The following is a 15,611-nucleotide window of genomic DNA, read 5'->3' on the forward strand; positions in this document are numbered from 1 at the left end:
TATATACCTATGTACCCCCAAATGATCAGATACGGAGACAAAACCCTAATTTCATCGCCACAACCTTCTGTATCCATGGGATCCCATATTGGGGACTGTTCCGGAGATCCGCCAGAGGGGGCATCCATCACGGAGGGCTTCTACATCAACACCGTAGCCTCTCCGATGAAGTGTGAGTAGTTTACCTCAGACCTTAGGGTCCATAGTTATTAGCTAGATGGCTTCTTCTCTCTTTTTGGATCTCAATATAATGTTCTCCCCCTCTCTTGTGGAGATATATTCGATGTAATCTTCTTTTTGCGGTGTTTTGTTGAGACCGATGAATTGTGAGTTTATGATCAAGATTATCTATGAAAAATATTTGAATCTTCTCTGAATTCTTTTATGTATGATTGGTTATCTTTGCAAGTCTCTTCGAATTATCAGTTTGGTTTGGCCTACTAGATTGATCTTTCTTGCAATGGGAGAAGTGCTTAGCTTTGGGTTCAATCTTGCGGTGTCCTTTCCCAGTGACAGTAGGGGCAGCAAGGCACGTATTGTATTGTTGCCATCGAGGATAACAAGATGGTTTTTTTTATCATATTGCATGAATTTATCCCTCTACATCATGTCATCTTGCTTAAGGCATTACTCTGTTTTCATGAACTTAATACTCTAGATGCATGCTGGATAGCGGTCGATGAGTGGAGTAATAGTAGTAGATGCAGGCAGGAGTCGGTCTACTTGTCTCGGACGTGATGCCTATATACATGATCATACCTAGATATTCTCATAACTATGCTCAATTCTGTCAATTGCTCAATAGTAATTCGTTCACCATCGTAAAATACTTATGCTCTTGAGAGAAGCCACTAGTGAAACCTATGGCCCCCGGGTCTATCTTCATCATATTATTCTTCCAATACTTAGTTATTTTATTTGCTTTTATTTTACTTTGAGCTTAAATAGTCTTGATCTCACGGGTGTGAGATTGCTGAGTCCTCGTGACTCACAGATACTTCCAAACAGTTGTAGGTGCCAATGATACCATTGCAGGTGGCGCAACCGAGCTCAAGTGGGAGCTCGATGAAGATCTTGGTCGTTGTTTTGTGTCGTTTCCAGATGATCAGTAGTGGTGCCCAGTTGGGACGATCGGGGATCTAGCATTTGGGGTTTTCTTCTTTTATTCTGGTTCCGTATTCGGACCTTGATTGTACTCTGGATGATGTATGTTTAACTTGTTATTTGTGTGAAGTGGCGATTGTAAGCCAACTCTTTATCCCTTTCTTTTTCAGTACATGGGATTGTGTGAAGATTACCCCTCTTGCGACAAAACCACCATGCGGTTATGCCTATAAGTCGTTCCTTGACACGCGAGAGATATAGCCGCATCGTGGGTGTTACACCCGGACTCTGCTTCTACCTTGTGTTGACTACAATGTCTCAAGCTATTCAAGCGGATTGATTCTAGTTTCTACCAAAGTTGCCTTTTCGTAATTCACACATTGAACTCAACACAGGTTTATGTCATGCGTATGACGATCTATGGGACCGGCAAAGGCCCAACGAGGAGCAGAAGGAAATGACAAGTGGTTTTCAGCAAAGTAATCTCTGCAAGCACTGAAATTGTCGGTAACGAGTAGTTTGGTAGCAAGATAACTTGTAACAAGCAAGTAACAATAACGGTAAATAAAGTGCAGCAAGGTAGCCCAATCCTTTTGTGGCAAAGAACAGGCTAAAACATTCTATTATGATAAGCAAAGCGTTCTTGAGGGTACACGGGAATTTCATCTAGTCACTTTCATCATGTTGGTTTGATTCGTGTTCGCTACTTTGACAATTTGATATGTGGGTGGACCGGTGCTTAGGTGATGTTCTTACTTGAACAAACCTCCTACTTATGATTAACCCCCTTGCAAGTGTCCGCAACTATGAGAAAAGTATTAAGATAAAATCTAACCATATCATTATACTTTTGGATCCAAATCAGTCCCTTACAAAGCAGCGCATAAACTAGGGTTTAAGCTTCTGTCACTCTAGCAACCCATTATCTAATAACTACTCCACAATGCATTCCTTAGGCCCTAATAAGGTGAAGTGCCATGTAGTCAACGTTCACATGACACAACTAAGGGAATCACAACATACATATCATAAAAATATCGAACACATACCAAGTTCACATGATTACTTGCAACAAGATTTCTCCGGTGACCTCAAGAACAAAAGTATCTACTCACAAATTATAATCATGCTCAAGATCAGAGGGGTATTAAATAGCATAAAGGATCTAAACATATAATGTTCCACCAAATAAACCATATAGTAATCAACTACAAGATGTAATCAACACTACTAGTCACCCACAAGTACCAATCTAAGGTTCCGGTACAAAGATTGAACACAAGAGATGAACTAGAGTTTGAGAGGAGATGGTGTTGTTAAATATGTTGATGGAGATTGCCCTCCCCAAGATGGGAGATTTGTTGGTGATGATGATGACGAAGATTTCCCCCTCCGGGAGGGAAGTTCCCTCGGCAGAATCGCTCCACAGAAGGACAAAAATCCTCCTGCCCAAGTTACACCTCGAGACGGCGGTGCTTCACCCTGAAGGCCCCCCCTTGATTTTTTCTAGGTCAAAATGACCTATATACCAGAAGATGGGCACTGGAGGTGGACCGAGGAGGGTACAACCCATGAGGGCGCGCCTGGGCTCGCTAGCACGCCCAAGTGGGTTGTGCCCACCCGGTGGGCCCCCTCTGGTAGTTATTTGCTCCAATACTTTTCATATATTGCAAAATAATTATCCATAAATTTTCAGCTCATTTGGAGATGTGCAAAATAGGTAACTCTGATGTAGCATTTTTTTAGGTCCAGAATTCTAGCTGCTGGTATCCTTCCTCTTTGTGTAAAATGTAACATCCTCGATGTGGCTATATCTCCCACGTGTCGAAGCACGACTTAGAGGCATAACCACATTGAAAGCAATGTCGCAAGTGAGGTAATCTTCACACAACCCATGTAATACATAATGGAAAGAGATACATAGTTGGCTTACAATCACCACTTCACACAATTACATGAATAAAGCATTACATCAACCAGATACAATCAAGGTCTGACTACGGAACCCAAAATAAAAGAAGACTACCCCAAAAAGCTACACAGATCCCCGATCGTCCCGACTGGGCTCCACTACTGATTAACTAGAAACGGAACAACATAAAGGACAAGATCTTCATCGAGCTCCTCCTTGAACTTGGTTGCGTCATCTGCACGGTATCATCGGCACCTGCAAACTGGTTTTGGAAGTATCTGTGAGTCACGGGGACTCAGCAATCTCGCACCCTCGCGATCAAGACTATTTAAGCTTATGGGTAAGGTAAAGGTATGAGGTGGAGCTGCAGCAAGCGACTAGCATATTTGGTGGCTAACATATACGCAAATAGAGCGAGAAGAGAAGGCAAAAGCACAGTCGAGAAACTATGATCAAGAAGTGATCCTAGAACAACCTACGTCAAACATAACTCCAACACCGTGTTCACTTCCCGGACTCCGCCGAGAAGAGACCATCACGGTTACACACGCGGTTGATGTGTTTTAATTAAGGTCAACTTCAGGTTTTCTACAACCGGACATTAACAAATTCCCATCTGCCCATAACCGCGGGCACGGCTTTCGAAAGTTCAAATCCCTGCAGGGGTGTCCCAACTTAGCCCATCACAAGCTCTCACGGTCAACGAAGGATATTCCTTCTCCCAAGACAATCCGATCAGGCTCGGCATCCAGGTTACAAGACATTTCGACAATGGTAAAACAAGTCCAGCAACACCGCCCGAATGTGCCGACAAATCCCGATAGGAGCTGCACATATCTCGTTCTCAGGGCACACTCAGATGAGCTCTCCATACAACTAAAACCAAACCTCGAGTTTCCCCGAGGGGGCGCTGCACAGGGCTCTAGTTTGGACCAACACTCAGAGGAGCACTGGCCCGGGGAGGGGGGTTAAAATAAAGATGACCCTTGGGCTGGCCGACCCAAGGGAAAAAAGGCTAGGTGGCGAATGGTAAAACCAATGTTGGTCATTGCTGGAGGAGTTTTATTCAAGGCGAACTGTTAAGGGGTTCCCATTATAACCCAACCGCGCAAGGAACGCAAAATCCGGGAACATAACACCGATATGACGGAAACTAGGGCGGCAAGAGTGGAACAAAACACCAGGCATAAGGCCGAGCCTTCCACCCTTTACCAAGTATATAGATGCATTAATTAAATAAGCGATATTGTGATATCCCAACAAGTAAACCTGTTCCAACAATGAACAACATCTCCATGTTCCAATAAGGAACAAACTTCAATCTTCACCTGCAACTAACAACGCTATAAGAGGGGCTGAGCAAAGCGGTAACATAGCCAAACAACGGTTTGCTAGGACAAGGTGGGTTAGAGGCTTGGCTTAACGATATGGGAGGCATGATAAGCAAGTGGTAGGTATCGCAGCATAGGCATAGCAAAAGAGCGAGCAACTAGCAAGCAAAGATAGAAGTGATTTCGAGGGTATGGTCATCTTGCCTGAAATCCCGCAAGGAAGAAGAACGAGTCCATGAAGAAGACAAACGGACGTAGTCGAACGGGTCCTCACAAACGCGACGTTACCGGAACCAACCCGAAGAAGCAACACCGGAAAGAAGCACACAACATAGCAAACAAACAACACATGGACAAGGCATGATGCACAACCAAGTATGATGCATGTCTGGTTTAAAGATACATGGCATGGCATGGCAAAGTGCAACAAACAACACTACAACTTAAGTGGAGCTTAATATGCAACTCCGTTGCATATTGACAAAACACCACATTCAAGTTATTTAATTCGATCTCGTTTATGTACCCAACAATATTAAATGTTGTTAGCATGGCAAGAGGTGAATCATGATGAAACTATCTAATCTAGGCAAGTTTAAATGAGGCCGGAACAACAAAGCAACAAGTCCGGAAACTCCTCATATGCATATATTAGGTTTGGTACTGTTCTGCCCTAAACATAATTTTAGAGTTGTTAAACATTCTAGATGAGTGCATCATGTTAAACTAGGCATTTTTCTACCCCATTTACATATAAAATTTATTACAAACCGAGTTACGGTTATTTAGTTATGAATTAAAGCATTTTAGCATGTTCATAGAGCAAAATTTAAACAAACATCATTTTAAACATTTCAAACATTGGTGAAAGTTGGATATAATTAAACTACACAAATTTCTAAGCACTTTACATATATGAAGTTTTTATATATGACGGACGGTTATTTACTTGTGAGCAAAATAAAATAATGGCATCCTCCTGTAATTATGCATGCATTGGAAAAATAAAATAAAAACGCACGGACTGGAATAAAGCTACACGGGCTGAATCTGGATCTGGCAAGGGTTGCTCACATTGGGCCAAGCCCAGCTGAATCCGTCGCTGGGCAGGGTGGCGCTGCGAAGCTGGGCCGTTCGGGGCATGGCCCACGTGGAGGTGCGTGAGGAGGCAGCTTGGCAGGATCGAATCGAAGCAGAGGCTGAGCGAGGTCAACGCGGGCGCCCTGCTCGATCTGAACGACTTGGAGGGAGCACGCGCAGGGGAAGCAGGACTCGACTGCGCTCGAAGCAGGAGAGCTGGGCGCGCGGTTGGACTTGCAAGGAAGCGGCAGCGGCAGGAGCTTGGCGGAGGACGGCGGATCCGGAAGATAGTGCGGCGGCTCGGGGGTGTCCCTCCCTGGAACGAGGCGGAGGTGACGGGAGGAGAAGTGGGGCAGAGGAGGCTCGGTTCTCCGGTGGCGCGAGGCTGCAGGGAAGTTGGAGGACGACGGGGTCCAAGGAGCGGTCCAGGTCGAGGTCAGGGTGGTCTCGGTGGCCGGCGGCAGTGGCTTGAGGCGGGGCATCGGCGTCCGGCGACGAGGAACTTGGCAACGCCGGGGTCGAGGAAAACGGGAGGCGCGGCCATGGCTTCGGGCTCCATGTTTCCCGCAGGTCCAGAGAGAGGGGCGCGAGCTGAATCCATCCGACGGGCTGACGAACTCGAGGCACTTGGGTGCCATGGCTGCTCCTGTCATGACGAGGAGAGAGGTAAGAAAAGAGAGAGGGAGAAAGAAAAGGAAGGAGGGAAAGCATGGGGCGAGGCCGGTCTGGCGGAGCTGGTCGTGGTCGGCGGCCGTGGAAACTACAGGTGGCGGCGTGCTCGAGGACGAGCTCGGCGTGGGGCGCAGGCAAGAGGATGGCGCGGCTGTTCATGGCGGAGCTGCAAGGACGGGCGCACTCGGGCAGGGGGGGAAGAAGGCATCGGGTGAGGTGGAGTTGGATCGAGGGGGAGGGGCTGGTTGGCTCGGCGCTGAAAAACAGGGTGAGCGGCGGAAAACAAGGGCGGTGGTCGGGAAGGATTTGGATCGAGGAGAAGTGGTTGGTTGGAGGATTTTGGATCGGGAGCGATCCCAAGGAAGAGGGTGGCGGCGGCAGAGAAGGATGGATGTGACATCTCTCTAAAATTTAGGGTTGGACCTATATATATAGCAGGAGATTTTTGGGTAGGGGCTAATCCGTCCTTCCGATCGTAATCGGACGGTCGGGAAAAATAGGCTAGTGAGCCCAAATAAGAAAACGGAGACGTTTTGTAGACGTTAGGGGATGATCCGGATCCAATAGTGACGACTGCCCGGGTCGGGTCCGAGACAGCTTTCGGGCACGCGCGCGAGGAGGGTCGCGGGTTGACGAGAGATTAGGTAGGGCCTGGCGGTGAGTGGTAGTGGGCTGAGGAGTGCAGCCCGTCAACTGTTTTCGGAGACCGAAAACGCCCGACGTTTTGACCGACTATAATGTCGCTATAGTTATCCGTTGGGGCATCAAACACACTCCGAATGCGATGAAACTTGGCAGGCGGCCTACCCATAACATAACAACACCGCATGCCAACTTTCAACCCATTCCGAGAACATTTTTCCGGCCACTTATAAAATAATATTTCGGACGTGCCGCGGGCGCGTGCAAGTGTGTTAGGGCTCAGAACGGACAACGAAGAGAATGAGGAGGCCAGGACGGATGCAAGTTTTGAAAACACGATGATGCAATGCGGATGATGACATGGCAAGATGCAACACGCAAGCAAATGACATGGCAACGACGGCGAACAACTGGAAGACACCTGGCACATCGGTCTCGGGGTGCTACATAAACCTTACATATTATGGGAGAAAAGGCATTAGAAATACACCAAAAAGCATTATTATGCATAAAAACATTATAAATAACAGTAGGAAAACATGATGCAAAATAGACGTATCAACTCCCCCAAGCTTAGATCTCGCTTGTTCTCAAGCGAAAGCCGAAATCGAAAAACATGTCCACATGCTTAGAGAGAGGGGTGTCGATAAAAACAAAATACGGACATAGAAGCATCATGCATGTTATTATAAGAACAATAAACTTTATCGTAAAAATTTATCACATATATAACTTTTATCATATATCTTCTATCATATAACTTCTCATGATCAAGTAATAATTCATCACAACATTGAAGTATAAAGCATAAACTCTATTGGAAACCAACAAACTATGTTCTTAGTCAACTTGTAACTACAATTCATCATCTTTTCAGGAAGGGTCACCTATCGGAGCCTTTTGGCAAGTCCACATACTCAACCATCATATAGTTTTTCTATGATTGCTAACACTCACTGCATACACATGAGCAAAAAGTTTCAACCGGAAACATGGAAATATAGGGGCTTATAGTTTCACCTCCCAACGTATTCACCTCAAGGGTGATGTCAACAATAATAACTCATGCCCACCCATATCCAACTAGATATATGTGCCTAGATCTTTCCTCACCACGTGATGCTTGCAAAAGAGAAAATAAAAAGGAATGGAAAAGAATACTTTGACTCTTGCATAAATGAAGGAAATATGCCCTAGAGGCAATAATAAAGTTATTATTTATTTCCTTATTTCATGATAAATGTTTATTATTCATGCTAGAATTGTATTAACCGGAAACATAATACATGTGTGAATACATAGACAAACAGAGTGTCACTAGTATGCCTCTACTTGACTAGCTCGTTGATCAAAGATGGTTAAGTTTCCTAACCATAGACATGAGTTGTCATTTGATTAACGGGATCACATCATTAGGAGGATTATGTGATTGACTTGACTGATTCCGTTAGCTTATCACTTGATCATTTAGTTTGTTGCTATTGCTTTCTTCATGACTTATACATGTTCCTATGACTATGAGATTATGCAACTCCCGTTTATCGGAGGAACACTTTGTGTGCCACCAAACGTCACAACGTAACTAGGTGATTGTAAAGGTGCTCTACAGGTGTCTCCAAAGGTACTTGTTGGGTTGCCGTATTTCGAGATTAGGATTTGTCACTCCGATTGTCGGAGAGGTATCTTTGGGCCCACTCGGTAATGCACATCACTATAAGCCTTGCAAGCATTGCAACAAATGAGTTAGTTGTGGGATGATGTATTACGGAACGAGTAAAGAGACTTGCCGGTAATGAGATTGAACTAGGTATTGAGATACCAACAATCGAATATCGGACAAGTAACATACCGATGACAAAGGGAATAACGTATGTTGTTATGCGGTCTGACCGATAAAGATCTTCGTAGAATATGTAGGAGCCAATATGGGCATCCAGGTCCCGCTATTGGTTATTGACCAGAGAGGTGTCTCGATCATGTCTACATAGTTCTCAAACCCGTAGGGTCCGCACGCTTAACGTTCGTTGACGATATAGTACTATATGAGTTATGTATGTTGGTGACCGAATGTTGTTCGGAGTCCGGGATGAGATCACGGACATGACGAGGAACTCCGGAATGGTCCGGAGATAAAGTTTGATATATGGGATAATAGTGTTTGGTCACCGGAAGGGGTTCCGGATGTTTCCCGAAATGTTTGGGTACGAGAACACTTTATTTGGGCCAAAGGGGAAAGCCCACAAGGTTTTTGGAAAGCGCAAAAGGAAGTTTTTTGGAGTCCAGGGGCCAGACGCCAGGGTCCCTGGCGTCTGGGTCTAGACGCCGGGAACCCTAGCGTCTGGCCCTGGAGTCCGAGAAGGACTCTTGCCTTTCGGGTGAAATCGACTTTGTGGAGGCTTTCACTCCAAGTTTCGACCCAAGGCTCAACATATAAATAGAGGGGTACGGCTAGCACCCAAGACACATCAAGAAACACCAAGCCGTGTGCCGGCAACCCCGTCCCCTCTAGTTTATCCTCCATCCTAGATTTCGTAGTGCTTAGGCGAAGCCCTGCGGAGATTGTTCTTCACCAAACACCGTCACCACGCCGTCGTGCTGCCGGAACTCATCTACTACTTCGCCCCTCTTGCTGGATCGAGAAGGCGAGGACGTCACCGAGCCGAACATGTGCAGAAATCGGAGGTGCCGTGCTTTCGGTACTTGGATCGGTCGGATCGTGAAGACGTACGACTACATCAACCGCGTTGATATAATGCCTCCGCAAACGGTCTATGAGGGTACGTAGACAACACTCTCCCCTCTCGTTGCTATGCATCACCATGATCTTGCGTGTGCGTAGGAAATTTTTGAAATTACTACGTTCCCCAATAGTGGTATCAGAGCCAGGTTTTATGCGTAGATGTCATATGCACGAGTAGAACACAAGTGAGTTGTGGGCAATATAAGTCATACTGCTTACCGGCATGTCATACTTTGGTTCGACGGTATTGTTGGATGAAGCGGCCCGGACCGACATTACGCGTACGCTTACGCGAGACTGGTTCTACCGACGTGCTTTGCACATAGGTGGCTGGCGGGTGTCAGTTTCTCCAACTTTAGTCGAACCGAGTGTGGCTACGCCCGGTCCTTGCGAAGGTTAAAACAGCACCAACTTGACAAACTATCGTTGTGGTTTTGATGCGTAGGAAAGAACGGTTTTTGCTAAGCCCTTAGCGGCCACGTAAAATTTGCAACAACAAAGTAGAGGACGTCTAACTTGTTTTTGCAGGGCATGTTGTGATGTGATATGGTCAAGACATGATGCTAAATTTTATTGTATGAGATGATCATGTTTTGTAACCGAGTTATCGGCAACTGGCAGGAGCCATATGGTTTTCTCTTTATTATATGCAATGCAATCGCCCTGTAATGCTTTACTTTATCACTAAGCGGTAGCGATAGTCGTGGAAGCATAAGATCGGCGAGACGACAACGATGCTACGATGGAGATCAAGGTGTCGTGTCGGTGACGATGGTGATCATGAAGGTGCTTCGGAGATGGAGATCACAAGCACAAGATGATGATGGCCATATCATATCACTTATATTGATGGCATGTGATGTTTATCTTTTATGCATCTTATCTTGCTTTGCTTGACGGTAGCATTATAAGATGATCCCTCACTAAATTATCGAAGTATAAGTGTTCTCCCTGAGTATGCACCGTTGCGAAAGTTCTTCGTGCTGAGACACCACGTGATGATCGGGTGTGATAGGCTCTATGTTCAAATACAACGGGTGAACAGTTGCATTTGCGGAATACTAGGGTTAAACTTGACGAGCCTAGCATATAACAGATATGGCCTCGGAACACGGAGACCGAAAGGTCGAGCGTGAATCATATAGTAGATATGATCAACATAGTGATGTTCACCGTTGATACTACTCCATCTCACGTGATGATCGGACATGGTTTAGTTGATATGGATCACGTGATCACTTAGAGGATTAGAGGGATGTCTATCTAAGTGGGAGTTCTTAAATAATATGATTAAATTGAACTTAAATTTATCATGAACTTAGTACCTGGTGGTATCTTCCTTGTCTATGTTGATTGTGGATAGATGGCCCATGCTGTTGTTCCGTTGAATTTTAATGCGTTCCTTGTGAAAGCAAAGTTGAAAGATGATGGTAGCAATTACACGGACTGGGTCCGTAACTTGAGGATTATCCTCATTGCTGCATAGAAGAATTACGCCCTGGAAGCACCGCTAAGTGCCACGCGTGCTGCAGGAGCAACACCAGATGTTATGAACGTCTGGCAGAGCAAAGCTGATGACTACTCGATAGTTAGAACCGGGTCTTCAACGACGTTTTGAACGTCATGGAGCATATGAGATGTTCCAGGAGTTGAAGTTAATATTTCAAGCAAATGCCCGGATTGAGAGATATGAAGTCTCTAATAAGTTCTATAGCTGCAAGATGGAGGAGAATAGTTCTGTCAGTGAACATATACTCAAAATGTCTGGGTATCATAATCACTTGACTCAACTGGGAGTTAATCTTCCTGTTGATAGTGTCATTGACAGAGTTCTTCAATCACTGCCACCAAGCTACAAAAGCTTCGTGATGAACTATAATATGCAAGGGATGAATAAGACAATTCCTGAGCTCTTCGCGATGCTAAAGGCCGCGGAGGTAGAAATCAAGAAGGAGCATCAAGTGTTGATGGTCAATAAGACCACCAGTTTCAAGAAAAAGGGCAAAGGGAAGAAGAAGGGGAACTTCAAGAAGAACAGCAAACAAGTTTCTGCTCAGGATAAGAAACCCAAGTCTGGACCTAAGCCTGAGACTGAGTGCTTCTACTGCAAGCAGACTGGTCACTGGAAGCGGAACTGCCCCAAGTATTTGGCGGATAAGAAGGATGGCAAAGTGAACACAGGTATATGTGATATACATGTTATTGATGTGCACCTTACTAATGCTCGCAGTAGCACCTAGGTATTTGATACTGGTTCTGTTGCTAACATTTGCAACTCGAAACAGGGGCTACGGATTAAGCGAAGATTAGCTAAGGACGAGGTGACGATGCGCGTGGGAAATGGTTCCAAAGTCGACGTGATCGCGGTAGGCACGCTACTCTACATCTACCTTCGGGATTAGTATTAGACCTAAATAATTGTTATTTGGTGCTAGCGTTGAGCATGAACATTATATCTGGATCTTGTTTGATGCGAGACGGTTATTCATTTAAATCAGAGAATAATGGTTGTTCTATTTATATGAGTAATATCTTTTATGGTCATGCACCCTTGAAGAGTGGTCTATTTTTACTATATCTCGATAGTGGTGATATACATATTCATAATATTGAAGCCAAAAGATGCAGAGTTGATAATGATAGTGCAACTTATTTGTGGCACTGCCGTTTAGGTCATATCGGAGTAAAGCGCATGAAGAAACTCCATACTGATGGACTTTTGGAACCACTTGATTATGAATCACTTGGTACTTGCGAACCGTGCCTCATGGGCAAGATGACTAAAACGCCGTTCTCCGGAACTATGGAGAGAGCAACAGATTTGTTGGAGATCATACATACAGATGTATGTGGTCCAATGAATGTTGAGGCTCGTGGCAGATATCGTTATTTTCTCACCTTCACAGATGATTTAAGCAGATATGGGTATATCTACTTAATGAAACATAAGTCTGAAACATTTGAAAAGTTCAAAGAATTTCAGAGTGAAGTTGAAAATCATCGTAACAAGAAAATAAAGTATCTACGATCTGATCATGGAGGAGAATATTTGAGTTATGAGTTTGGTCTTCATTTGAAACAATGCGGAATAGTTTCGCAACTCACGCCACCTGGAACACCACAGCGTAATGGTGTGTCCAAACATCGTAATCGTACTTTACTAGATATGGTGCGATCTATGATGTCTCTTACTGATTTACCACTATATATCGTTTTGGGGATATGCTTTAGAGACGGCCGCATTCACCTTAAATAGGGCACCATCGAAATCCGTTGAGACGATGCCTTATGAACTATGGTTTGGTAAGAAACCAAAGTTGTCGTTTCTGAAAGTTTGGGGCTGCGATGCTTATGTGAAAAAGCTTCAACCTGATAAGCTCGAACCCAAATCGGAGAAATGTGTCTTCATAGGATACCCAAAGGAGACTGTTGGGTACACCTTCTATCACAGATCCGAAGGCAAGACTTTTGTTGCTAAATTCGGAGTTTTTCTAGAGAAGGGGTTTCTCTCGAAAGAAGTGAGCGGGAGGAAAGTAGAACTTGATGAGGTAACTGTACCTGCTCCCTTATTGGAAAGTAGTTCATCACAGAAAATGGTTTCTGCGACACCTACACCAATTAGTGAGGAAGTTAATGATGATGATCATGAAACTTTAGATCAAGTTGTTACTGAACCTCGTAGGTCAACCAGAGTAAGATCCGCACCAGAGTGGTACGGTAATACTGTTCTGGAAATTATGTTACTAGACCATGACGAACCTACAAACTATGAAGAAGCGATGGTGAGTCCAGATTCTGCAAAATGGCTTGAGGCCATGAAATCTGAGATGGGATCCATGTATGAGAACAAAGTGTGGACTTTGGTTGACTTGCCCGTTGATCGGCAAGCAATTGAGAATAAATGGATATTCAAGAAGAAGAATGACGATGACGGTAATGTTACTGTCTATAAAGCTCGACTTGTTGCAAAAGGTTTTCGACAAGTTCAAGGGATTGACTACGATGAGACCTTCTCACCCGTAGCGATGCTTAAGTCTGTCCGAATCATGTTAGCAATTGCCGCATTTTATGATTATGAAATTTGGCACATGGATGTCAAAACTGCATTCCTGAATGGATTTTTGGAAGAAGATTTGTATATGATGCAACCAGAAGGTTTTGTCGATCCAAAGGGAGCTAACAAAGTGTGCACGCTCCAGCGATCCATTTATGGACTGGTGCAAGCCTCTCGGAGTTGGGATAAACGCTTTGATAGTGTGATCAAAGCATTTGGTTTTATACAAACTTTTGGAGAAGCCTGTATTTAAAAGAAAGTGAGTGGGAGCTCTGTAGCATTTCTGATATTATATGTGGATGCCATATTGCTGACTGGAAATGATATAGAATTTCTGGATAGCATAGAGGGATACTTGAATAAAAGTTTTTCTATGAAAGACCTCGGTGAAGCTGCTTATATATTGGGCATCAAGATCTATAGAGATAGATCAAGACGCTTAATTGGACTTTCACAAAGCACATACCTTGACAAAGTTTTGAAAAATTTCAAAATGGATCAAGCAAAGAAAGGGTTCTTGCCTGTGTTACAAGGTGTGAAGTTGAGTAAGACTCAATGCCCGACCACTCCAGAAGATAGAGAGAAGATGAAAGATGTTCCCTATGCTTCAGCCATAAGCTCTATCATGTATGCAATGCTGTGTACCAGACCTGATGTGTGCCTTGCTATAAGTCTAGTAGGGAGGTACCAAAGTAATCCAGGAGTGGATCACTGGACAACGGTCAAGAACATCCTGAAATACCTGAAAAGGACTAAGGATATGTTTCTTGTTTATGGAGGTGACAAAGATCTCATCGTAAATGGTTATGTTGACGCAAGCTTTGACACTGATCCGGACGATTCTAAATCGCAAACCGGATACGTGTTTATATTAAACGGTGGAGCTGTTAGTTGGTGCAGTTCTAAACAAAGAGTCGTGGCAGGATCTACGTGTGAAGCGGAGTACATAGCTGCTTCGGAAGCAGCAAATGGAGTCTGGATGAAGGAGTTCATATCCGATCTAGGTGTCATACCTAGTGCATCGGGTCCAATGAAAATCTTTTGTGACAATACTGGTGCAATTGCCTTGGCGAAGGAATCCAGATTTCACAAGAGAACCAAGCACATCAAGAGACGCTTCAATTCCATCCGGGATTTAGTCCAGGTGGGAGACATAGAAATTTGCAAGATACATACGGATCTGAATGTTGCAGACCCGTTGACTAAGCCTCTTCCACGAGCAAAACATGATCAACACCAAGGCTCCATGGGTGTTAGAATCATTACTGTGTAATCTATATTATTGACTCTAGTGCAAGTGGGAGACTGAAGGAAATATGCCCTAGAGGCAATAATAAAGTTATTATTTATTTCCTTATTTCATGATAAATGTTTATTATTCATGCTAGAATTGTATTAACCGGAAACATAATACATGTGTGAATACATAGACAAACAAAGTGTCACTAGTATGCCACTACTTGACTAGCTCATTGATCAAACATGGTTAAGTTTCCTAACCATAGACATGAGTTGTCATTTGATTAACGGGATCACATCATTAGGAGAATTATGTGATTGACTTGACCCATTCCGTTAGCTTAGCACTTGATTGTTTAGTTTGTTGCTATTGCTTTCTTCATGACTTATACATGTTCCTATGACTATGAGATTATGCAACTCCTGTTTACCGGAGGAACACTTTGTGTGCCACCAAACGTCACAACGTAACTGGGTGATTATAAAGATGCTCTACAGGTGTCTCCAAAGGTACTTGTTGGGTTGCCGTATTTCGAGATTAGGATTTGTCACTCCGATTGTCGGAGAGGTATCTCTGGACCCACTCGGTAATGCACATCACTATAAGCCTTGCAAGCATTGCAACTAATGAGTTAGTTGCGAGATGATGTATTACGGAACGAGTAAAGAGACTTGCCAGTAACGAGATTGAACTAGGTATTGAGATACCGATGATCGAATCTCGGGCACGTAACATACCGATGACAAAGGGAACAACATATGTTGTTATGCGGTCTGACGGATAAAGATCTTCGTAGAATATGTAGGAGCCAATATGGGCATCCAGGTCCCGCTATT

This window comes from Triticum urartu, chromosome 6A (assembly GCF_056163025.1).
Source record: "Triticum urartu cultivar PI428250 chromosome 6A, HENAU_Tu73, whole genome shotgun sequence".
Classification (NCBI taxonomy): Eukaryota; Viridiplantae; Streptophyta; class Magnoliopsida; order Poales; family Poaceae; genus Triticum; species Triticum urartu.